Genomic DNA, 23,950 nt, shown 5'->3' on the forward strand with positions numbered 1-23,950 from the left:
CCATTTGCGATAAGAAACACAAATATAATACTACACATATGCAATGTTTTTGCTTGAAAAGCTGAAACAGAATTCCATTGAATTCACTGATTACAAAAGGAAGATTTGTTTAATTGTTACTTCCCGCACCCTAGTGCATGAGCAAATACTAACGTTAGCAATAAATTAGAATCAGGACCAAAACAGCATCAAGGTTCTCTCTTCCCATCGCTACCCCCTGAAATTCTCAGGGCACTGGTTTTCACTTTTTTGTCTCTGAAGAGTAAAGTTTTATGATAACCAGTTTACACAACAAGATGTAACTGACCCAGCTTCCAAGTTTATAGCTCTTCTATCCATAGATACACTAGCCTATGGCTTGCATATTTTTGTTCCGGTTCCCAGGACAGGCAATTTCATTGGCCCTGAATAATGCTTGGCCTAGTCAGTCATATCCATGAGAGCAGTATCATATTTCACAGATCTGCAGTCTCCTGCTTTAACTATGTGCCTGGAGGATACAGAGCTCCTTGTGATGTTCCTGGGAGGGATTTGATTTGGGAAATCTAAATACCTAGTCAAGGCAATCAGAAAGAACCCTAGTGGGATGAAGTGATAACAGCCAGTTATTTGGCAGCATCAGTTCATTTAAGAAAAGAATTTAGGGCAGCAAAACCACAGCAGAAGGAGAAAAGAGAAGGGGAGGGGAGGGGAAAGAAAGAACAGAAAATAAGAGGAACCCAGGGATTATAGAATGTAACTTCTCATTTGTGCATCTCAGCTGAAACCTTTACATTGTACTAAATAAAATCAATGATATAAGCACCACCCTTTGGTAAACACTGGCTAGAATATGTCATCCTTATCTTTAAAAAAAATCAAATGATTTGTTTTGACAAGTTTTCATAATAGCATAGGTGTTTTCACATTATAAGTCTAGTAAAAACAGGTGAAAGAAAATTAATTTTTCATCTATTACCTTTCCCAAATTCTGACTACAAGAAACTGAATAAAAATTATGTACATAAGTCATTTTATGTTTTACAGGCAGATCTCAAATGGTGTCAGAATAGAATTCTCAGCATACCATTAACATAACTTTCATTCCCCTGTAGGCTTCCAGCTGAAAATAAACTCCAGTCAGCTCCCTTATCTCTGCTCCCAATAGAAGAGAAAAGATAGCTAATCTTTCAGTACAATTAGGTATAGAGAAAAGATCAAGCCTTTTTCTAAAAGAACCAGATACCTCCTGCCAGAAAATTTATCTTTAAGGGTTATCAGGAGTTGTCTTAAAGTCAATCCCAAATATAAGAATCAGAGGACTTTCTGGGCTGCATTTGAGAAGACATAAATAGAGTGGCCTGACAATAAGATAAGTTGTGAAAAGTGGCGCTGGTCTCAGCACAATTATCCTGAATTAAGAAAGGATAAATGCAACGTGTTAAATGGTATATGCTTCGTTTTCCCACTGACGATCAACCAGGCTTAATGTAGGATATATCCTCAGGGGTAAGTCAATTTATCCTACAACACTTGCCCTTAGCCAAATTATCCTACATTAGTGACTCCCAGAATTTGGCATGCTTCCCAAGAACTTTGAAAGACTTACAAAAACTGAGCTTGTCGGGTGCCACACCAGATTTTCTGATTTCAGTAAGGTCCCAGATGATAATGCTGCTTCTCACTCTCAGGACACACTTTGAGGACACTGACCTCAAGCCAAGGTGCTACTGAGTGAGTGTGTAACAAGAGGGAAAGGGGCAAAGCACAACTTCTGAAAGATGGACATAGCCCAAGGACACAACATTAACAGTTTAGAATCAAATGGGTCCTCGATGGCAGACAAGTCGACTTTGATTTGACTTTGATCCTCAGTCAGCAAGCTAAAAGGCACAGCCAGAGGAGCCATGACAGCTCCAAGGCCCTGACAAAAGACCAAGGAGGAGGTGGTGGGCCAATTCCCGGAAACCTCCACCCTTTCCCAGGAATAACTGCAATAATCCCTCCACTCATTAGCATATGAAATTACCCAGACTACAAAAACTACCGTGCCACATTTTGTGTCTGCACTAGCCCTCTGCCAGGGCCCATATTCTCTCTGTAGAGTGTAAATCAGTCAGTGAGTTCAGTCACTCAGTTATGTCCAACTCTTTGCAACCCATGGACTGCAGCACGCCAGGCCTCCCTGTCCATCACCAACTCCTAGAGTTTACTCAAACTCATGTCCATTGAGTCAGTGATGCCATCCAACTATTTCACTCTCTATCATCCCCTTCACGTCCCATCTTCAATCTTTCCCAGCATCAGGGTCTGTTTCAATGAGTCAGTTCTTCACATCAGGTGGACAAAGTATTGGAGCTTCAGCTTAAACATCAGTCCTTCCAATGAATATTCAGGACTGATTTCTTTTAGGATGGATTTGTTGGATCTCCTGGCAGTCCAAGAGACTCTCAAGAGTCTCCTCCAACACCACAGTTCAAAAGCATTAACTCTTCGGCTCTCAGCTTTCTTTATATTCCAACTCTCACATCCATACATGACTATTGGAAAAACCATAGCCTTGACTAGACTGACCTTTGATGGAAAAGTAATATCTCAGCCTTTTAATATGCTGTCTAGGTTGATCATAACTTTCCTTCCTGGTAGGAAGTGTCTTTTAATTTCATGGCTGCAATCACCATCTGCAGGGATTTTGGAGCCCCAAAAAATAAAGTCAGCCACTATTTCCACAGTTTCCCCATCTATTTGCCATGAAGTAATGGGACTGGATGCCATAACCTTAGTTTTCTGAATGTTTAACTTTAAGCCAACTTTTTCACTCTTCTCTTTCACTTTCATCAAGAGGCTCTTCAGTTCATCTTCAGTTTCTGCCATAAGGGTGATGTCATCTGCATATCTGAGGTAATTGATATTTCTCCTGGCAATCTTGATTCCAGCTTGTGCTTCATCCAGCCCAGTGTTTCTCATGATGTACTCTGCATAGAAGTTAAATAGGTAGGGTGACAGTATATAGCCTTGATGTACATCTTATCCTGTTTGGAACCAGCCTGTTCCATGTCCAGTTCTAACTGGTGCTTCCTGACCTGCATACAAATATCTCAAGAGGCAGGTCAGGTGGTCTAGTATTCCCATCTCTTTCAGAATTTTCCACAGTTTGTTGTGATCCACACAGCCAAAAGATTTGACATAGTCAATAAACCAGAAATAGATGTTTTACTGGAACTCTCTTGCTTTTTCAATGATCCAATGGATGTCAATTTGACCTGTCTTTTTAAAATCCAGCTTGAACATCTGAAAGTTCATGGTTCACATATTGTTGAAGCCTGCCTTGGAGAATTTTGAGCATTACTTTACTAGCGTGTGAGATGAGTGCAATTATGCGGTAGTTTGAGCATTCTTTGGCATTGCCTTTCTTTGGGGCTGGAATGAAAATTACTTTTTCCAGTACTGTGGTCACTGCTGAGTTTTCCAAATTTGCTGGCATATTGAGTGTGGAACTTTCACAGCATCATTTTTTAGGATTTGAAATAGCTCAAATGGAATTCCATCACCTCACTACCTTTGTTAATAGTGATGCTTCCTAAGGTCCACTTGACTTCACATTCCAGGATGTCTGGCTCTAGGTGAGTGATCACACCATCATGATTATCTGGGTTGTGAAGATCTTTTTTATACAGTTCTTCTGTGTATTCTTGCCACCACTTCTTAATATCTTCTGCTTCTGTTAGGTCTATATGATTTCTGTCCTTTATTGAGCCCATCTTTGCATGAAATATTCCCTTGGTATCTCTAAAATTCTTGAAGAGATCTCTAGTCTTTCCTATTTTATTGTTTTCCTCTATTTCTTTACATTGATCACTGAGGAAGGCTTTCTTATCTCTCCTTGCTATTCTTTGGAACTCTGCATTCAGATGCTTATATCTTTCCTTTTCTCCTTTGCTTTTTGCTTCTCTTCTTTTCACAGCTATTTGTAAGGCCTCCTCAGATGGCCATTTTGCTTTTTTGCATTTCTTTTTCTTGGAGATGGTTTTGTTCCCTGTCTCATGTACCATGTCCTGAACCTCCATCCTTAGTTCATCATGCACTCTGTCTATCAGATCTAGTCCCTTAAATCTATTTCCCACTTCCACTCTATAATCATAAGGGATTGATTTAGGTCATGCCTGAATAGTCTAGTGGTTTTCCCTACTTTCTTCAATTTCAGTCTGAATTTGGCAATAAGGAACTCATGATTTGAGCCACAGTCAGCTCCTGGTCTTGTTTTTGCTGACTGTATAGAGCTTCTCCATCTTGGCTGCAAAGAATATAATCAATCTGATTTCAGTGTTGACCATCTGGTGATGTCCATGTGTAGAGTCTTCTCTTGTGTTGTTGGAAGAGGGTGTTTGCTATGACCAGTGCATTCTCTTGGCAAAACTCTATTAGCCTTTCCCCTGCTTCATTCCATACTCCAAGGCCAAATTTGCCTGTTACTCCAGGTGTTTCTTGACTTCCTACTTTTGCATTCCAATCCCCTATAATGAAAAGGACATCTTTTATGGGTATTAGTTCTAAAAGGTCTTGTAGGTCTTCATAGAAATGTTCAACCTCAGTTTCTTCAGCATTACTAATGTGCTTCTCTCTAAATCTGAATAAGCCCACTTCTTACCTATCACTTTGTCTCTCGTTGAATTATTTCTGTGGTAATACATTAAGAACCTGAGCTCCATTAGGTCCTGAAACCAGGTACTTTGGGTTTTGGCTGGGTTTGAGTCCCAGCCACGTGCGTTCAAGTCCCAGGCAGAGTTTTGGCCAGGTTCAAGTCCCAATCTGAGGTACACAGTTTCAGCTGGCAACCACGAAGAGACAGCGATAAGGTAAGAAAAGGTGTAAAGTTAGGTCTTGGTCCTAAAGAAGTCCTAAAACTAGGTACTTGGGTTTTGGCTGGATTCAAGTCTTAGCCATGTGAGCTGAAGTCCCAGTCTGAGGTAAATGGTTTCTAGTTCAAAGATAAAAATTTAAATTTAGGATTAGAATGTGTGCTACTTCCATCATGTAGTAAAGCTGAATGACAGTTGTAAGAACAACAGTAATAATGATAACAAAATAAGAATATTCTATTTAAGTAGGGATCAAAATTTGTGTGTTCATTTTGCACTATTATTTTAGTAGGTTAAGTTTTTCTGAAAGAAAACAAAGGCTCTAAGAGATCGCTACTAATACAAAAATATAAATGATATATAGAACTGCTTCTTAGCATAGTATTCCTTAGGAGGAATTGAATTGACATTGAATTCAAGTCACATTGAAATTGTCAATCAAGCTTTAGCAGGGGGATTAGTTAAAAATCAGGTTCTTGGTGTATACCTGTAGATGTCATGATATTAGTCACCTCTGGGTCCCAGAATCTATTTGTTTAGAAGGGAGCCAAGTGATTCCTGGGTATGGTGCCCGTACACTATATTCTGGTATATATCATCCCCAAATAACACTGTGAGTACACTAAAAGAATCAGGATATTCTTCTATTTTACTGATAAGGAAATATGTGTAAAGTAATAATGCATTGTCCAATTTCCCAAGATTGTAAGTGTTAGTATCTGAATTCAAACTGATGTCTTTTGAGTTCCATTCTTCCATTCACTGTATCAAATCATATTAAAAATATGAGTGAGAATAGTGTTCATAATCTCCAAGGGTACAAATAAATCCAGTTGATATTGATACAGTGTTTTCTATTTGTTGGTACTTCTGTCAATATCATCATTATTTTGGAATCCAGGATATCGAAAATATTTTCAAAGAACTTATAATTAAAAGAGAGAGTTTCAAGTTCATACTGAGTGTAACTGATTTTGTCTATACATGCTGAATAAAACCTCACAGTGAAATACATGGTTAAGCAAAGTCTTAAGACAAAAAGAAGAACTTAATAAAGTGGTAAGACATGAGAATTGTTTTCTATCTGCTTGGCTTAGAAAACTTTATTTAAGTTATATGAAATCAGTCTGGTAAAATGCCAATGAGTAGTACTGAATCTACTTAATAAATGCATATCACTTCCTTCAAACTATATATTTTTTAAAGCTTGTAGAAAATCCCAAAGTTTTCACCAGTTCTCTACTTATAATTTGAAATATATTTCATCATATAAAATATTTGGAAACTTCTCATAAAGCATAGTAAGCCTCACCTGAAATTAATTCCAAGTTTTAGTCCATTTGATCTCTTGACTCTTAGAAAAGACGCTGATCTACATTCAACCTCATTCAGAAGTAGTTTCTATTTTCTTTTCAACAGCTCAGAGTTCAACGTCATGCATATTCACTCATACACTGGGACTTTTGTTAACAATTGAAACTGTGAGTGCAAGGAGAACACTTTCCAGTCCTCACCATGGATAGGGGGTGGATCAAAAAGAACTGTTAGATGATGATTAAACTCTCATACCCCTGCAAGCTCCCTCTGACTGGCTAATAGAAAAAAGCTGGTGAAAACCCCTTTTCTCTGTTGTCAAGCCAACATTTATATAGTGAACACTATTTCAGCTGGGCTTCTTAGCAGTTTCATAAAAGAAGCCCATCAGGAATTTTTTATTTTTTTTTCCTATATGCTGCTTAATTGCAACGGAACATTAAGAGTTTCCTTCTGCCTTGCTCAGTGATCTCCCTCTTCTTGAATTTCTCTTTTCCATCTGTGTTTAATATGTAAAACAATCATAGGTAAAAACCAAAAACCATATTCACCACATGCAAAAATAATAATAATTATGTGCAGCCTCCAATCAATACCTATGGCTTGCACACTAAGTATGGATTTTGTGCTTCACAACTCTAAGCAGACAAACTGAATATGCTTTAATCAATTTTGTTTTCATAGACTTTAGATCCCCTATTTTAATTAGCATAATGAACAAATAATTTCTTCCATCTCATCCTTGTCTCCAAGAAGAGTTCATTAAACTGATTGCATTTTTCTTGTTAAAGAGAAACTTTCATTCCACCCTAACCCTGATTTAGTTTCATAAAGTTTAGCACTTATGAAAGTAGGAACAGTATAAAAATGCTCAGTTTTTGAACTTTTGATTCTAAATCCTTTAGTGAGCTGAAAGAATTTTCCTTACTAAGAAATACAGTGAGTCTACATAAAAGTCTCTGTGGAATAAGAGGTCAGTTTATAAATCCTCTGGCTTTCTAGTTTATGTGACGGTCTTAGTCTTTGCTTCCATCCAACAATAAGATTGTTACCATCTGAGGGAAGTTGAACAAAATAAATTATTAGGAAACACTTCCTAGAATAAAGTTATGGTTTTGTTGTCATCGTCATTAAATACAGAGTGATTAAAACGGTTCTTCCCTACTCTTTCTGTTACTTGAAAACTATCTTGCTTTTACTTTCGACATTGAATACCCATGATAACAAATAAACTCACATATTAGTTTATATTACACACTATAATCTTGTGAATCCTAGACTCTGAGACTGACCTTACCACTCATTCATTTCTAAGTTCACACTCTAAAATTCACTTAAATAACAACTTGTATTTTAACTTTAATTTGGCACAATCATTTTTCTACACATTTGGCAGTATGGTCTAAGTCAGCTTCTTAATTTGATATAATACACAGATCTTCTGTGTAGCAAGAGAATCAACATGACATACTGACTGTTTCCTTGCTGTACTATTAGATATAGAAAGACAGAAAGTGAAGTCACTCAGTCGAGTCCGACTCTTTGTGACCCCATGGACTGTAGCCCACCAGGCTCCTCCATCCATGGGATTCTCCAGGCAAGAACACTGGAGTGGGTTGCCATTTCCTTCCCCAATTAGATATAAAGGTTTAATAATTAACCAAATATCTGTAACCAAGAAGATTCAGAATTTTAAGGGCTCTGTCTAATTAATTTTTCTAAACTTTGATTCACACAAGTTTTTTTTTTTAATGTGGCAGTGTATATAGTTTCAGTTCAGTTCAGTCGCTCAGTCGTGTCTGACTCTTTGTGACCCCATGGACCACAGCACGCCAGGCTTCCCTGTCCATCACCAACCCCCAGAGTTTACTCAAACTCATGTCCATTGAATTGGTGATGTCATCCAACCATTTTATCCTCTGTCATCCCCTTCTCCTCCCACCTTCAATCTTTCTCAACATCAGGGCCCTTTCCAATGAGTTGGCTCTTCACATCAGGTGGCCAAGTATCTGAGTTTCAGCTTCAGCATCAGTCCTTCCAATGAATATTCAGGAGTTCCAATAAATATTCATTTCCTTTAGGATGGACTGGTTGGATCTCCTTGTAGTCCAAGGGACTCTCAAGAGTCTTCTCCAACACCACAGTTCAAAATCATCAATTCTTTGGTGTTCAGCTTTCTTTATAGTCCAACTCTCACATCTATACATGACTACTGGAAAAACCATAGCTTTGACTAGACAGACATTTCTCAGTAAAGTAATGTCTCCGCTTTTCAATATGCTGTCTAGGTTAGTCATAACTTTTCTTCCAAAGAGCAAGCATCTTTTAATTTCATGGCAGCAGTCACCAGATGTAGTGATTTTGGAGCCTCAAAAAATAAATGTGTCACTGTTTCCATTTTTATCCACATACAAATTTGATCAACTAAAGTGAAGATTAAGGATGATTGTTTAGTGTGTATATAAATTTATGGATTTTGCTAAAAACTTTTTTCTTATCATGGTTGTTTTTGAAAATAATTTTGTAACCTTCTAGAATTCCATGTGAGTTCATTTATAATATGAAAAATAGGTTGAGTTTTGAGTTTAAAAAATTTTTATTTTCTGAGAATTTGAAAATAAAATCATACCATCCATGATAGTAGGCTTTCAATTTATGTGGAAATTCAATTTAATGAGCATTTAAGTCTAAATCATGACACTTAATGATGTATGGTATCTCAATGTGTAAAAAGTATGATCCTAGTTTCAAGGACTTTGTAATTTTGGAAATATGTAATTAGAGATGCCTCACTCTAATTATAATGAACAACAGCAACAGAAATTGCCAATTTGAAAACCTTACAATCACTTGACATATAATTATCTATGATATGGCCAGTATTCAAAAACTTGTTCTAAGTCCTTCATTGAGTTACATGTGAACAACATAGGCATAGAGATTTTATTTAATTTCTGTAAGTCATGAACCCAGAAAGATTTTTTTTTCCTCTCCATGTTGAATGTGTTTCTTCCTATCTTGTTTAATATTCCTGTTTAAAGTCTCTGGTAACAGTCTTCTTAAACATGTGGATATTTAAATAATTAATATACTTCCCTATACTCCTACATAGAGACAATCTTGAAAGTCAATATGCTTTACGTTTTGTGTGTGAGCTTGGAGGGGGAATGAAATATTAGAAGTAACATTATTTTAAATTAACTTTTTAATTATTTTAGCTTGAAGCAGTGGTTTTAAAATGTGACCCAAACACAGTAACGGAGACACTTTCAGGAGGTCTAGGAGGTCAAAACTACATGTGTACTCTATTAAGATGTCATTCATTGTGTTGACTTTGCACTGATGCCATCAGTAAAAGTGACAGAGGTACACTCCTTGGGTGCAAAATTTAAGGGAACACCAAAACACTCAGGAATCCACACAGATAATATTTTAGTGTAATATTTAAAGTGTTAAAATTTATACAAAATTATGTGAGAAAAATAAAAATTTACATATATACCAATGCAATATTGGGGTCTTAGGAAGAGCTTCAACATTTCATTATTTTTAAACTACATTAATATTCTGGAAAAAATAACTATTAAACATAATAACACAAATATGTGTGAGCTATGCTCAGTCATGTCCAACTCTTTGTGACCTCATGGACAGTAGCCTGCCAGGCTCCTCTGCCCATGGGAGTTTCCTGGCAAGAATACTGGAGTGGATTGCCATTTCTTACTCCAGGGGATCTCCCCAACCCAGAGATGGAACCTATGTCTCTTGAACTGGCAGACAGATTTTTTTTTTACCACTGCACCATCTGGAAAGCACCAAAACATATAGAAACACATATGAACATATAAATGTGTTAATATATTAAAAATATATAAAATTCATAAACACACAAACTTTTTTCATTTTGCCTTGGGCTTCAAAATGGTTTGTTCAGACACTAGTGACTAAATTGCTGGGAGTCTTAACATGAATTCAGGTAGTAGCACACAACTGTATTAGCAGAATTGTATATTTTTCATGATCAGATACTTGTAGAAAAAGAAAAACTGTGTTGAAAAATAAGTGTCTTCAATAAGGCAGATTAAATCTTTATTCTAGAATACACGTGCTTTTAGTATTGTGCATGACAAATTGGGAGGTATGATTAATACATTGCATATCAAATTATTACTGTTGTATCCAAGAAGAAAAATAAAACTTGTGTCATTATTTGAGTTGTAGGATAAACTGCTGCTGCTACTGCTGCTGCTGCTGCTAAGTCACTTTAGTTGTGTCCAACTCTGTGCGACCCCATAGACGGCGGCCCACCAGGCTCCCCCGTCCCTGGGATTCTCCAGGCAAGAACACTGGGGTGGGTTGCCATTTCCTTCCCCAATGCATGAAAGGGAAAAGTGAAAGTGAAGTCGCTCAGTCGTGTCCGACTCTTCACGACCCCATGGTCTGGCCTACCAGGCTCCTCCGCCCATGGGATTTTCCAGGCAAGAGTACTGGAGTGGGGTGCCATTGCCTTCTCCAAAGGATAAACTAGCTGCTTTTATTATTAAATACCATTGTTTTCTCAAAACAGTGGCTAATCAATAAACCAGAATGATTCAGAGTTGGGTATTTAGCAAAATATTTCTTGAGGATTAAATGAAATGGGCCAGTGATGTGAAGGGGACAAAAATGACATGATTTATTCTCAGTGATACTATTTGATCCTCCAAAACATATTAGAATATCTGGAAAGCTTCTATGTGCCATCATTTTGTAATAAATTCCATCAAAATTTGAAAAAGCTGTGTAACTCAATGATCCAATATTTTGTGAAGAACAAAGGCACAATTTTAGATTAAATATATATTCAAAGTGTAAGGTAAGCCAATGACTTTTAATATAATAGGACATGGAAAGTTCATTCATATATTTTCAGATACCATACTGTAATTAGTCTTTAAAAAAACTACTACTTTAACAATTTGGATTCACTATCAAAGCACAATTTCTAGGATTATCTGGAAAGGTTATTAAACACTTCCTTTTCAAGTCATTTATCTATTTTAGTCTTTATTTTTGTCATATACTTCAATGAAAAACAAAATATCCCAATACATGCAATGCAGAAATAAATAGGATAATCTAGTTTTCTATAAAATGAGACATGGAAGAAATTTATGAAAATCCATGCTATCTTTTCTTTTAAATTATTTTTAAATATGGTTAATTTTCATAAAACATGTAACCCATTTATGTTGATATGTAACAGTTTATTATTATATTTAAACAAATCAAATAACTTTCTTAGTTGTATTTTTTAAGTCAAATTAAATCTTATATCTAACCATGCAGGATAGAATTGCATAGCCAGAGCACTGCAGTTGTGAGAAATTAATGTAAACAAGTAGAATAAAGTTTACAAAGATGATGTTATAATATATTAAGAAGTTTGTCTTAAGTCTCAGATGAAAAATAACATATTCATACGTTTTACAAATGGAATTCTCTTGGCCACTCAAGACAATAAAAGGGAGAGACTGACAGCAGGGATATAACTAAATAACTGCAAGAATCTAGGTGAGCTATGACTGGTACCTGGACTAAGTCAGTATCAGCCAGGAAAAAATAAGTATTATACTTAAGGGATACTTATAAGATAAGTTCTTTTGGGATGGTTTAACACAAAACTGTGTATATTTGATGAAGAAGAAAGGGGTTTGGTGATGAGCTTGATCAGCTGGGCAGGTGATGAGAATATTATCTGAAATGTGAAAAGGTGTGGTCCAGTTGGGGTGGCTACATAAAGTAAGCTTATGAATATGTTGAACTTGAACAGACTATGGGATAATCAGAAAAATAAAGCAGGCAAACATATATGTACATCTGATATTCCAAGGGGAGATCTGGATTTGCAGGCAAGTAATTCAAACTTACCCATTGTAAGTTTGTAAATGTGGGTATATTACTTATCTCCTTAACTATGAAATGATGGTAATTATAAATTACTGAGACATTATCTGACTCTAATGAAATGAAAGCATTAGTAGCTTAGTCGTGTTCAACTATTTGTGACCCCATAGACTATAGCCCACCAGGCCCCTCTGTCAATGGAATTTTCCAGGCAAAAATACTGGAATGAGCTGTCATTCCCTTCTCCAGGGGGTCTTCCCAACTCAGGGATTGAACCCAGGTCTCCCACGTTGTAGGCAGATTCTTTACCATCTGAACCTCAAGGGAAGCCCTTATAATAAAATCAGTTCAGTTCAGTTGTTCAGTCATATCTGACTCCTTGTGACCCCATGGACTCCAGTATGCCAAGCTTCCCTGTCCATCACCAACTCCCAGAGCTTACTCAAACTCCCAGAGCTTAACAAACTCATGTCCATTGAGTCAGTGATGTCATCCAACCATCTCATCCTCTGTTGTCCCCTTTTCCTCCTGCCTTCAATCATTCCAGGATCAGGGTCTTTTCAAATGAATCAGTTTTTGCATCAGGTGGCCAAAGTATTGGAGTTTCAGCTTCAGCATCAGTCCTTCCAATGTATATTCAAGACTGATTTCCTTTAGGATGGACTGGTTGGATCTCCCTGCAGTCCAAGGGACTCTCAAGAGTCTTCTCCAACACCACAGTTCAAAAGCATCAATTTTTCAGTGCTCAGCTTTCTGTATAGTCCAGCTCTCACATCTATACATGACCACCAGAAAAACCAAATCTTTGACTAGACGGACCTTTGTTGGCAAAGTAATGTCTCTGCTTTTTAATATCTGTCTGGGTTGGGTCATAACTTTTCTAAGGAGCAAACGTCTTCTAATTTCATGGCTGCAGTAGTCATAAATTACCTAACAGAGTGCCTGGCAGGTACTGTTAACTGTCCCCTCCCTCTTTTTTTGGACAAGTGTTTGGCTCAGGGGTAAAGCAACTGCCAGTGCAGGAGACACGGGTTTGACCCCTGGATTGGGAAGATCACCTGGAGAAGGAAATGGCAACAGACTCCAGTATTCTTTGTTGTGTTGTTCAGTCACTAAGTCGTGTTCACATCTTTGCGACTCCCAGGACTGCAGCACGCCAGGCTTCCCTGTTCTTCCCTGGGAAATTCCATGGACACAGGGGCCTGGTGGGCTAGTGTGCATGGGGTCCCTAAAGAGTGGAACACAACTTAGCAACTGAGCAGCACCAGCAATTAGAAGTCATTATGATTAAGTACAGTTGCAGGCATGGAAATGATTACAATCACCAAGGGGACATTTATAGATGAACAAAAGCACTGAGGTCAAAGCTCCAAACATTAACAACGTGAATGCTCTTTACAAAGAAAAACAAGAATTGCTCTCACTCTAAAATGTCGGAACTGATTTTCACATAGTCCAAAGGGCATGTACTAAAATAGTTTACAGTATGAGGTAAACTTTCACAAGGCAATCTGATTCACTTCTTATTAAAGAAAAAAAAAAACTTTCTTTTTTTAACTGAGCCAATATAAATTTTGCTATGCAAAGTTGTATATGATCTTAAAAACAAAAACAAAAACAACTTTTTCTTCTGTCCATGAGTTTTCCTTGCCTTTTTTGTTTGTTTGTTTTTGGTAAACTTATTTCCTCTTTTGCTTCAGTACTAAAGACACATAGACTTCACCTATAGTTAGTATTAGCAATTCTGAGAAGGCTGTTAATATATATTCCTACACCGAGTCTCTGAGTACCTTGGTAAAACCCTAAGCCCTGCTTCAGATCACTGAATTTGTTATAAGTCTTTAACACGATTCTTTTGTTGAATGAAGTTCTAGCACCACTGCTCCAGATAGTCACTGTTGTGTTTTTACCCACAGAAATCCTGTTATCCTATTTTCATTTTAATACTTTGTGAGTAGGCTGAGTATAAATTTGAACCACTAGCTTATATGCTCTTCTTTTATGACTTCTACAATATTTTAAAACATTTCAGTTTATATGACTTTTGACTTCCTCTATAAGATATGATCCTAGTTTAACATGTTTTATTCATTCTCTTAAGCCAGAAAATAGCATCTGAGATGTATATATACATTTATGGGGTTTATTAGAGAGTGCTCTCAGTAACTATTCCTATATGGAAAGGAGAAAACAGACTTGAGTAGAGGGAGATATTGAAATGCAAAAAAAGAAAAAAACAAAAAACAAAAAAAAGACTTCAGTCCCTCCCAGGAGACACAAAGGAACTAGGAGGAACTTACATTGTTCCAAATTGAAGCCACGAGTCATTAGTACCACCACGTCAGTAGGCACTGGATTTGAGAAACTCCCAAAAATGGATATAACCTTGAGTGAGGTAGACTTTATCAGCAAAAGCCAACTTCTGACTGAGTATGCTGTGAATTATCAAAAGCAGGACTTCCCCATTGACTCGGTGGTAAAGAAATTGCCTCCAATGAAGGAGATACGGGTTTGACCCCTGGTTTAGAAAGATCCCCTGGAGAAGGAAATGGCAACCCACTCCAGTATTCTTGCCTGGGAAATCTCATGGACAGAGAAGCCTGGTGGGCTACAGTTCATGGGCTCACAAAAGAGTTGGACACAACTTAGTGACTAAAGTCAACAGCCACAAAAACCCTGGCAGTAGCTAAAAATGAGTGTCTCCATCCTAAACATAGGATCTGAATGGAGAAGTATAGAATCAACTACAGAATTAACAGATAAAAGTTGATTTCTGTACTGTTTGCCTTTATAGACACATTCATTCACTTCTTATGAAAGTATTGCCCAAGAACAGAAAAAGTAGGAAAAGGGAAGAGCTTAGAGAGTAAGAAAATATTAGAGAAAATAAAGACTACAGAGGAGAGAGATTCACAGCCATAAAACAGAGCTTTAGATTTTTCCTTTATCCATCTTGTGTCAATTGAAATGTTTAAGCATTTGTAATTTCTGTTTAAAAACTGGTTAATCAAAGGTATTGCAAGTGATAATGTTGAAGAAGTGTGCAATTTCCTCAGTTCTGTTTTATCACAGCAAAGATTTGAAACTGTGGACCAGTGTTAAAGCTCCATTACAGCTCAGTTTTATTAGGGAAAACAAAGAATAGTACACCCTTGAGGTGTGAGGGTGGGGTGACCCCAAAGGAGAAGCCTCAATCCTTCTAGGCTTCCTCTTTTTATACATTTGTCTCCAACCCCCTGAGCCTGCCATATGCAAACTGGGCTAGTCAAGAAGGTGGACTGTTTGTTTCAGCTGAAGTTCTCACTTCAGTCCATGGATTTCATTTTGTTCCATTTTCGCAGGTTTTTTCCTTTCTTTGTCTTTAGCCACCACCATTTTGGACTCCTATTCTAGCTACCTAACATTCCACCCTCAAGGGATGGGAGGCCCAAATCTTTGAGAATAGGGTTGTTGAGCTTTCTCTGGCTACTTCCTCCTTAGCTGGGATGAGGAGGAGTACTGGGCCTCCCCTTCTTGCTAGTCGAGCCTCAGAGTCCTTATAGAGATGTCCATTTAAGGCTGTCCAGTCCATCCTAAAGGAGATCAGTCCTGGGTGTTCATTGGAAGCACTGATGTTGAAGCTGAAACTCCAAGACTTTGGCCACCTGATGCGAAGAGCTGACTCATTGGAAAAGACCCTGATGCTGGGAAAGATTGAGGGCCAAAGGAGAAGGGGATGACAGAAGATGAGATGGTTGGATGGCATCATCGACTCAATGGGCATGGGTTTGGGTGGACTCCGGGAGTTGGTGATGGACAGGGAGGCCTGGAGTGTTGCTGTTCATGGGGTCAAAAAGAGTTGGACACGACTGAGCGACTGAACTGAACTGAACTGATCTAAGGCTGAGTGATATTTTCCGTAGTTGGCTCAAGTTTTTTAAATCCTTGTTGTGCTAGCTTGTTGACCTGGGCATAGACAAAATGGGTTAGACAATTGATAATACATGGAACAATCATAAGCAGCATCAATATGGTGATAACAAGGATTAATAGGGGCAATGCTGCTGCTAAGTCACTTCAGTTGTGTCCGACTCTATGCGACCCCATAGACAGCAGCCCACCAGGCTCCCCCATCCCTGAAATTCTCCAGGCAAGAACACTGGAGTGGGCTGCCATTTCCTTCTTCAATGCATGAAAGTGAAAAGTGAAAGTGAAGTCGCTCAGTCCTGTCCGACCCTCAGCGACCCCATGGACTGCAGCCTACCAGGTTTCTCCATCCATGGGATTTTCCAGGCAAGAGTACTGGAGTGGGGTGCCATTTCCTTCTCCAAGTAGGGGCAATAGCCAACTCCAAAGTCCCTCTCACCAGGAGAAGGATCCTCCAAAGAGAGACTGTAGCCACCCTGACAACTCTCTAGCTCATTCTTTGAGATCCTGGAGGATCTGAAGTTTTTTCTTGAGGACTGTGAGACTTTTGTCAACTTAGCTGGAGGTATTTACCCAGAAACAACACATCTCATTCAACGTGGTTCAAGTTCCTCCACCTTTAGGGATCAGGAGATCTATCTCCTGTCTATTTTGGAGTACAACCCCTGCCAAGCTGTGTGGCCTCTTTAGAGCTATCCTGAGAAATCTTATCCCCAGAAACTTATTTTTTGGGGTGTTCATTAGAATGGCACCCAGTTATAGTCGGGAATAGGTAGCTGAGATCTCCCAGGGGCTCACAGGTGTACTGAGTGTCCTCTTCTGTTTTCTTCCATGGCTTGAATCCAGGAGTCATGCCCTGGTACCTTGACTGCTGTGGGGGCCGAAAGTATTATAGGGTAGAGGCCCATCCATGTGGACTGGAGTTGAGCCTTTGGGGCCCAGACACAGACTTCCGGACTTTAATTAGGACTTGAGTCCCTGGAGCATATAGTGGTTGCTCTTTAGAATCTTTTGGGTCCTGGTTGACACCCCACAAGAATATAACTTGTTGAAATTGCCCAGTGGCCATGGTATAAGACCAGAGGGTCCGAGCCTCTGAATCTAGAGAGAGGTAATTGACATAAACAAAAGGTCTCCCATATAGCACCTCATAAGGACTAAGGCCAACCTGTTCCTTTGAAGCAATATGGGTGAGGAGGAGAGCTATTGGTAAAGTCTCCTTCCATCCCAGGGAGGTCTCCTGGGTTATCTTTTGTATCACTGATTTTAAGGATCCGTAGGCTTTTTCTACTTTTCCTGAAAACTGAGGCCTCCAGGCACAATGGAGATAGTAAGTTATGCCCAATGTTTTAGAGGACACTTGGGTGACCTTAGAAGTAAGTGATGTCCCACTGTTACTTTGTAATGCCCTGGGCAGACCAAATCTCGGGATGATTTCATGGAGCTGTTTTTTTTGTTTGTTTGTTTGTTTGTTTTTAAACCACCTCCTCAGCCTTCCCAGTCCAGGTGGGAAAGCCTTCACTCCATCCTGTGAATGTATCTATCATGACTAGTAGGTATTTATACCCTTGAGGAACTGGCATCTGGGTGAAGTCCATCTGCCAGTCCTCTCCTGGGTAGGACCCACTCCGTGGGATGGGCTGCACCAGCTGGGATTGCCCTGCTTGGGGGTTGTTTAATTGGCCAGTGGACAAGAGGAGACCATTTGCTTTTTAGTCCTTTGGAGGTCTGTTCCTCTGAAGGACCTTTTTAATAATCTTTGGAGGATTGCTGCTGCTGCTGCTAAGTCACTTCAGTTGTATCTGACTCTGCGTGACCCCATAGATGGCAGCCCACCAGTCTCCTCTGTCCCTGGGATTCTCCAGGCAAGAATACTGGAGTGGGTTGCCATTTTCTTCTCCATCTTTGGAGGGCCTTCTACACTTTATGTGTGGTGCCATGTAAGGAGTTAACCAACCTCCAATGGAGGTTCACAGGCAGAAAAAGGAGTCCCTCCTTTTGGAACCACTCCATATGATCATCTTGAAAGCCCTAACTCTTAGCTTTAAGAGTCTCACCTTCAGTATATGAAGGAGCTTCTGGCAAATTTGTCTGTGGAACTAAGGTGGCAACCCCTATGATGTCATTGTTCTGTAATGCTGCTCTCTTAGCTGCCTGATAAGCTGCTTGGTTCCCTCATGCCACTTCCGTGCTCCCTTTTTGGTGTCCTTTAGAGTGAGAGACTGATACCTCAGTGGGCAGATGGACTGCCTCCAAGAGCCTAAGGATTTGATCACCGTACATTATTGGGGACCCTTGGGTGGTCAAGTGGCCTCTTTCTTTCCAAATAGCAGCATGTGCATGTAGCACCAGAAAGGCATACTTGGAGTCAGTGTAAATGGCTACTCTTTTCCCCTTTCCCAGCTCTAGAGCTTGAGTCAGGGCTATGAGCTCAGCCAATTGGGCTGAAGTAACTGGTGGCAAAGGCTTAGTTTCTATGTTCTCAAAATTGGAGACTACTACATATCCGGATCTTCTTTTTCTATCCAAGACAAAGTCACTTCCATCCTGAGGTACTAAATTTCCTCAGGATTGGTCAGAGGAACTTCTGACAATCCCTCTTGTGGTTTTGTCCAGTGGTTCAAAGATTCAAGGCAAGAGTGAAAGGGGAGAGAGCCCTCGGGGGCAGACAGGAGGGTAACTGGGTTAAGAACCTCACATGAGATCCAGTCAGGCCTGGCTTTTCCATCAGCACTACTTGATATCTCAGGATCCTTTGATCAGATATCCATGAATGGCCTCTCCATTTTACTGTTTCACTTGGTGGCTGGTAAAAATGGTTAGTATGCCCCCAAGAGAGAGTTTTAAAGCATCTTCTACCAGGACTGAAAAAGGTGCAAGATTTCAAAATCATGGAAAGATCTGTTCCCAATAAGGCAGTATGACACTCAGGGACAACCATAAACTGGTGAGAAAATATTTGTCCATCCTAACAACAAAGGAGTGCTTGGGTGAATCTTTTTGTAATTGTTTTTCCTGTAGTGCCCCAAATGGCACAGGTTTGGAAGGAGAAGACTCCAGAGTAGGAGGTCAGGACAGAGTAGGTAGCCCCTGTGTCAACCAAGAAATTCTCAGAGCTACCTGGCACATCCAGTTTTACCCTTGGCTCAAGCCAATGAACATTCAGGACTGATCTTTAGGATGGACTGGTTGGATTTCCTTGCAGTCCAAGGGACTCTCAAGAGTCTTCTCCAAACACCACAGTTCAAAAGCATCAGTTCTTCAGCACTCAGCTTTCTTTATTGACCACATCCATACGTAACTACTGGAAAAACCATAGCTTTGACCAGACAGACCTTGTTGGCAAAGTGATGTCTCTGCTTTTGAATATGCTATCTAGGTTGGTCATACCTTTTCTTCCAAGGAGTAAGTGTCTTTTAATTTCATGGCGTCAGTCACCATCTGCAGTGATTTTGGAGCCCAGAAAAATAAAGTCAGCCACTGTTTCCACTGTTTCCCCATCTGTATGCCATGAAGTGATGAGACTGGCTGCCACAATCTTATTTTTCTGAATGTTGAGCTTTAAGCCAACTTTTTCACTCTCATCTTTCACTTTCATCAAAATTCTCTTTAGTTCTTCTTTGCTTTCTGCCACAAGGGTGGTGTCATCTGTGTATCTGAGGTTATTGATTTTTCTCCTGGCAATCTTGATTCCAGCTTGTGCTTCATCCAGCCTGGCATTTCACATGATGTACTCTGCATATAAGTTAAATAAGCAGGGTGACAGTATACAGCCTTGAAGTACTCCTTTCCCGATTTGGAACCAGTCTGCTGTTCCATGTCCAGTTCTAACTGTTGCTTCTTTACCTGCATACAGATTTCTCAGGAGGCAGGTAAGGTGGTATTTCCCATCACTTTAAGAATTTTCCACAGTTTGTTGTGATCCACACAGTCAAAGGCTTTGGCATAGTCAGTAAAGCAGAAGTTGATGTTTTTGCTTTTTTGATGATCCAATGGATGTTGGCAATTTAATTTCTAGTTTTTTACATCAGGTTGGCAAAGTATTGGAGTTTCAGCTTCAGCATCAGTCCTTCCAAAGAACATTCAGGACTGATTTGCTTTAGGATTTACTGGTTTGATCTCCTTGCAGTTCAAGGGACTCCTAAGAGTCTTCTCCAACACTACAGTTCAAAAGCAGCAATTCTTCAGTGCTCAGCTTTCTTTATATTCCAACCTTCACATCCATACATGACTACTGGAAAAACCATAGCTTTAACTAGATGGACTTTTGTTGGCAAAGTAATGCCTCTTCTTTTTAACGTGCTGTCTAAGTTTGTTTAGAGGAACCAGAGATCAGATTGATCCAAGGCACTATGCAAAGACCAAGGAGTCGGTGGTTCCCCAGTTGTTGGAGTATTCCTCCCGCTCATTAGCAAATGAAATCACCCAGCTCACAAAAACTAACCACACCACATTTCATGGCCACTCCACTCGTTCTCTGTGATGGACCACACTCTTGGAGTGTGCTTCTCTCTGAATAATCCAAACAAATCTACCTCTTACCTATTGCTTTGTCTCTCACTGAGATTATTCTTTTTGCAATGAGACATCAAGAACCTGAGCTTCATTAGGTCCTGAAGCCAGGCAACATGGGCTTTGTCCAGCTTGAATCCCTGCCAGACACGACTGAATGACTAAGCACAGCATAGAGTCCTAATTGGGTAAACAGTTTCAAACACAGCTTTCAGGAATAGAGAGATGATGACCTTCCCAATACTTTGTAAACAGTGGCATAGATGGAGAGAGGAACTGAAGGACGGGAGGAAAAAGCAGTGAGAAAATCATGCTGAGGAACCGCTTTCATAATTTGCCGGGAAAACTGCTAAATGCCTGACCTGTACCCACAATTTTCATTGGCCTGATCCTTGGCACAAAGGAGATTAAGGACAGCAGAACCCTCACCCCCTTGGGCAACAGCTACTAAGGCTCAGCAGATAGTGGAGCCTTCGGGACACACGGGGAAGTACGCCTGCCAGAGTTCCTCAGTTGCACCCCTGCTGTTCACAGGGGGTTTGAGGAAACAAGAAACAACAGATTGTAAAGGAATTAAGATTTTGTTAGCCGTATGTCCTTCCAGCCATAGGGGTGAGGACCTCCTACCTTATGCCGAGTTCCTTTTTTGTTGTCCTGGTTTCCAGCACGCTGGGCTTCTTGTCACATCCACTGCGCTGGGTTTCCTTTGCCTTCAGTGTCCACCACATGAGCTTTCACCGAGCTGGGCTTCTGCTGTGCTTGGTCTCCGCCTTGCTGGGGAGTTTAGATTGTTTCAGCCAGGTTACATCCAGGGCCCGGCACCAGATATGTCCAGGAAGTGTGTAATTTCCTCAGTTCCGTCTTGCCACAGCAAAGATTTGAAATGGCAGACCAGTATTACAGCTCGATTACAGCTCAGTTTTATTAGGAAAAATTAAGCATAGTACACCCTCGAGGAGGGAGGGTGGGCCGATCCCCAAAGAGAGGCCTTAATTCTTCTGGGCTTCTTTTACACATTTGCCTCCTCCCCCCTGAGCCTGCCTTATGCAAATTGGGCTAACCAAGAAGGCGGATCATTTGCTTCACCTGTTCTCACTCTGGTGCACAGATTTCCTTTTGCTCCATTTTTACAGGCTTTTTCCTTTCTTTGTCTTTTAGCCACGGCCTTTTTGGACTCCTTTCTCCTATTCTAGCCACCTAACAACAACATTTCAGTATTAAGATGTGTTTCAAAACCTAGTTTTATTCAATATGATTATTTTGAAAGTAGTGTTCACAAGTGAGCAAGTTGTTAGTTGCTCCCAAATAGAGAGAATGTTTTTTCATGAGTATTATGTTTCATTTTTATTGCTTTTTAAGATTTTATGTGTTTGCTTCACTTAAGCATTGGTTACCAAATTTAAGTGAGATTTGTATATATAGCTATATTCATTAGTATTTTCATTCATTTAATAATAAATCAATAAACATGTTGTAACTACAATAAGTAAAGTTCTATGTTGGGTTCAGCAGATACAATATTGCAATAAGCTGACACAGACCACAAATCCCTGCTTCAATTGCAGGGATTCCCAACCTATCACTGACACAGCAAAAATGAATTATCAGAGAAGTGAAATAGAAATACAAGGCCAAAGTCTTTATTATTACCTCAATCAAATATAATCTTATTGTGACAAATTGCTAAAAGAGTTTCCAAACACTTATTTTCAATTTATAAACCTATTTCATCTTAGATTAGTAAGAGTTTGTAGACTGGCTATGGGCCATGAATTACATTTAGAATGACTGTTTTAGAAAAGTGAAAGTGAAAGGCACTCAGTTGTGTCTGAACCTTTGCAACCCCACAGACTTTATAGCCTGTGGAATTTTCCAGGCCAGAATACTGGAGTGGGTAGCCTTGCCCTTTTCCAGGGGATCTTTCCAACCCAAGGATTGAACCCAGGTCACCTGCATTGCAGGAGGATTCTTTACCAGCTGAGCCACAAGGGAAGCCCAAGAATACTGGCCCGGTTAGCCTATCCCTTCTCCAGCCGATCTTCCCAACCCAGGAATCGAATCGGGGTCTCCTGCATTGCAAGCAGATTCCTTACCAACTGAGCTACCAGGGAAGCAACAGCCTTATTTCAGCACAGATGAGGATCCTGACAAAAAACTGCCAACTGCGATAGAATGCTTTCAGTGAACTGAATAGATACCCAGTCCAGACATTTGGACGAAAGGAAGTCTGCCCTGAAGAAGTGGTAGTGGGTAGCAATGCTAAAGTTTACAGGGGATTCCAGAGACAAGATGAATTGTCTGGAAGGTGGAGGAGGTGGTGTTTTCTGCGTAGAGGAAAACACTTGTGCATATATCGAAAAGATAAATAATAAGATCAAATGAATAAAGAATCTTACTAGCTCTGTTTTGAAGTTTGAATTTGCCATTAGGTCAAAGAGAACTTTAAAGATGGTGTGTCACAATATACAGATATTTGCTGGAACTATTTGGGGTAGTATGTAGCATTTCTAGGAAATATCATGCTTCTATTTTGATCAACAAGATGGTTGATGATACTAGTGGCTGGAATAGAAAATTCAGAAGCAAACCATTCATGGAAGGAAGATGATCAGTTTTGTCTTGGACAGGTTATGTTAGCATCACCTTTGACATATTCAAGTTGAGCTGTATAAAATTTGGTTTAAAGTATATATTTAAAGCTTTGGATGTATTTAGCCTAGAGTTACAACTGTATGTTTTGTCAGTTTAAACTTGCTGAGGGAGTAGATAAGACAGCAAGGAAGAGTATATACAGTTGTTGACAAAAAAGAGGTACAACTTCAGAGTTGCAAGCGAAGTTTTATTTGGGGCAAAATGAGGACTGGAACCCTGGAGGCAGCATCTCAGATAGCTCTGAGAGACTGCTCCAAAGTGGCGGTGGGGGAAGGTCAATATGTATGGTTTTGCTGAAGGGGCAGTTCAACACCATGAAACACACATTTTGCAAAAGGTTTTTTGTTAGTTATGAGGGTCTGATGAATGGATTCAGTGCTTCTCTAGATATGAGGAGATGCATGGATTGAGATCATAAAATCTGCTCCTAAAAACATGCAACTATCTAAAGACCAGATTCCCTGGAGCACAGAGTGCTTCCCTCCACCCTGAACCCCCTCAGGGGTTGTTGAAGGTCAAGAGCTGTAGCAGCATGGAGTTCAGTCTCTGAAGAGGCAGATGGTAAATGTCATTGTTGTTCAGTCATTGGCGATGCTTTTGGTAGGTGCCAATTTGTAGTTGACAGAGTAAAGTGAGGAAAGGGACAAAACAACTTGGTCAAAGACCATTGAAAGCATTAGTCCTTTTTACCTGGAAGAAATGCAGTCAGTAACTACATACCCTGGACAGCAAAAAATCATTACAATTCTGATATGTTAACTCCAAATGCATATTCTAGTAGTATTGGACTTATTTTCTTTCTGTAGTAATACCTTTGAAATAACAATTTAATTTAATGGAAA

The 23,950-nt window shown here is 39.6% G+C and overlaps 1 long non-coding RNA gene across 1 annotated transcript in view; it reads right to left on the bottom strand.

Annotated features, from left to right (window-relative positions):
• The window catches only part of LOC147370077 (uncharacterized), a 121,967-nt gene extending 100,464 nt beyond the window's left edge, over positions 1 to 21,503 (bottom strand). Inside the window, exon 1 of the long non-coding RNA XR_015168649.1 lies at positions 21,084 to 21,503. This is a non-coding gene — a long non-coding RNA (uncharacterized LOC147370077). The remainder of the gene's footprint in view (positions 1 to 21,083) is intronic.
• Positions 21,504 to 23,950: the final 2,447 nt, after the last annotated feature.

The sequence above is a fragment of the Bos grunniens genome, chromosome 7, assembly GCF_055505025.1.
Source record: "Bos grunniens cultivar Pamir isolate PY7600 chromosome 7, Bosgru_T2T1.0, whole genome shotgun sequence".
Classification (NCBI taxonomy): Eukaryota; Metazoa; Chordata; class Mammalia; order Artiodactyla; family Bovidae; genus Bos; species Bos grunniens.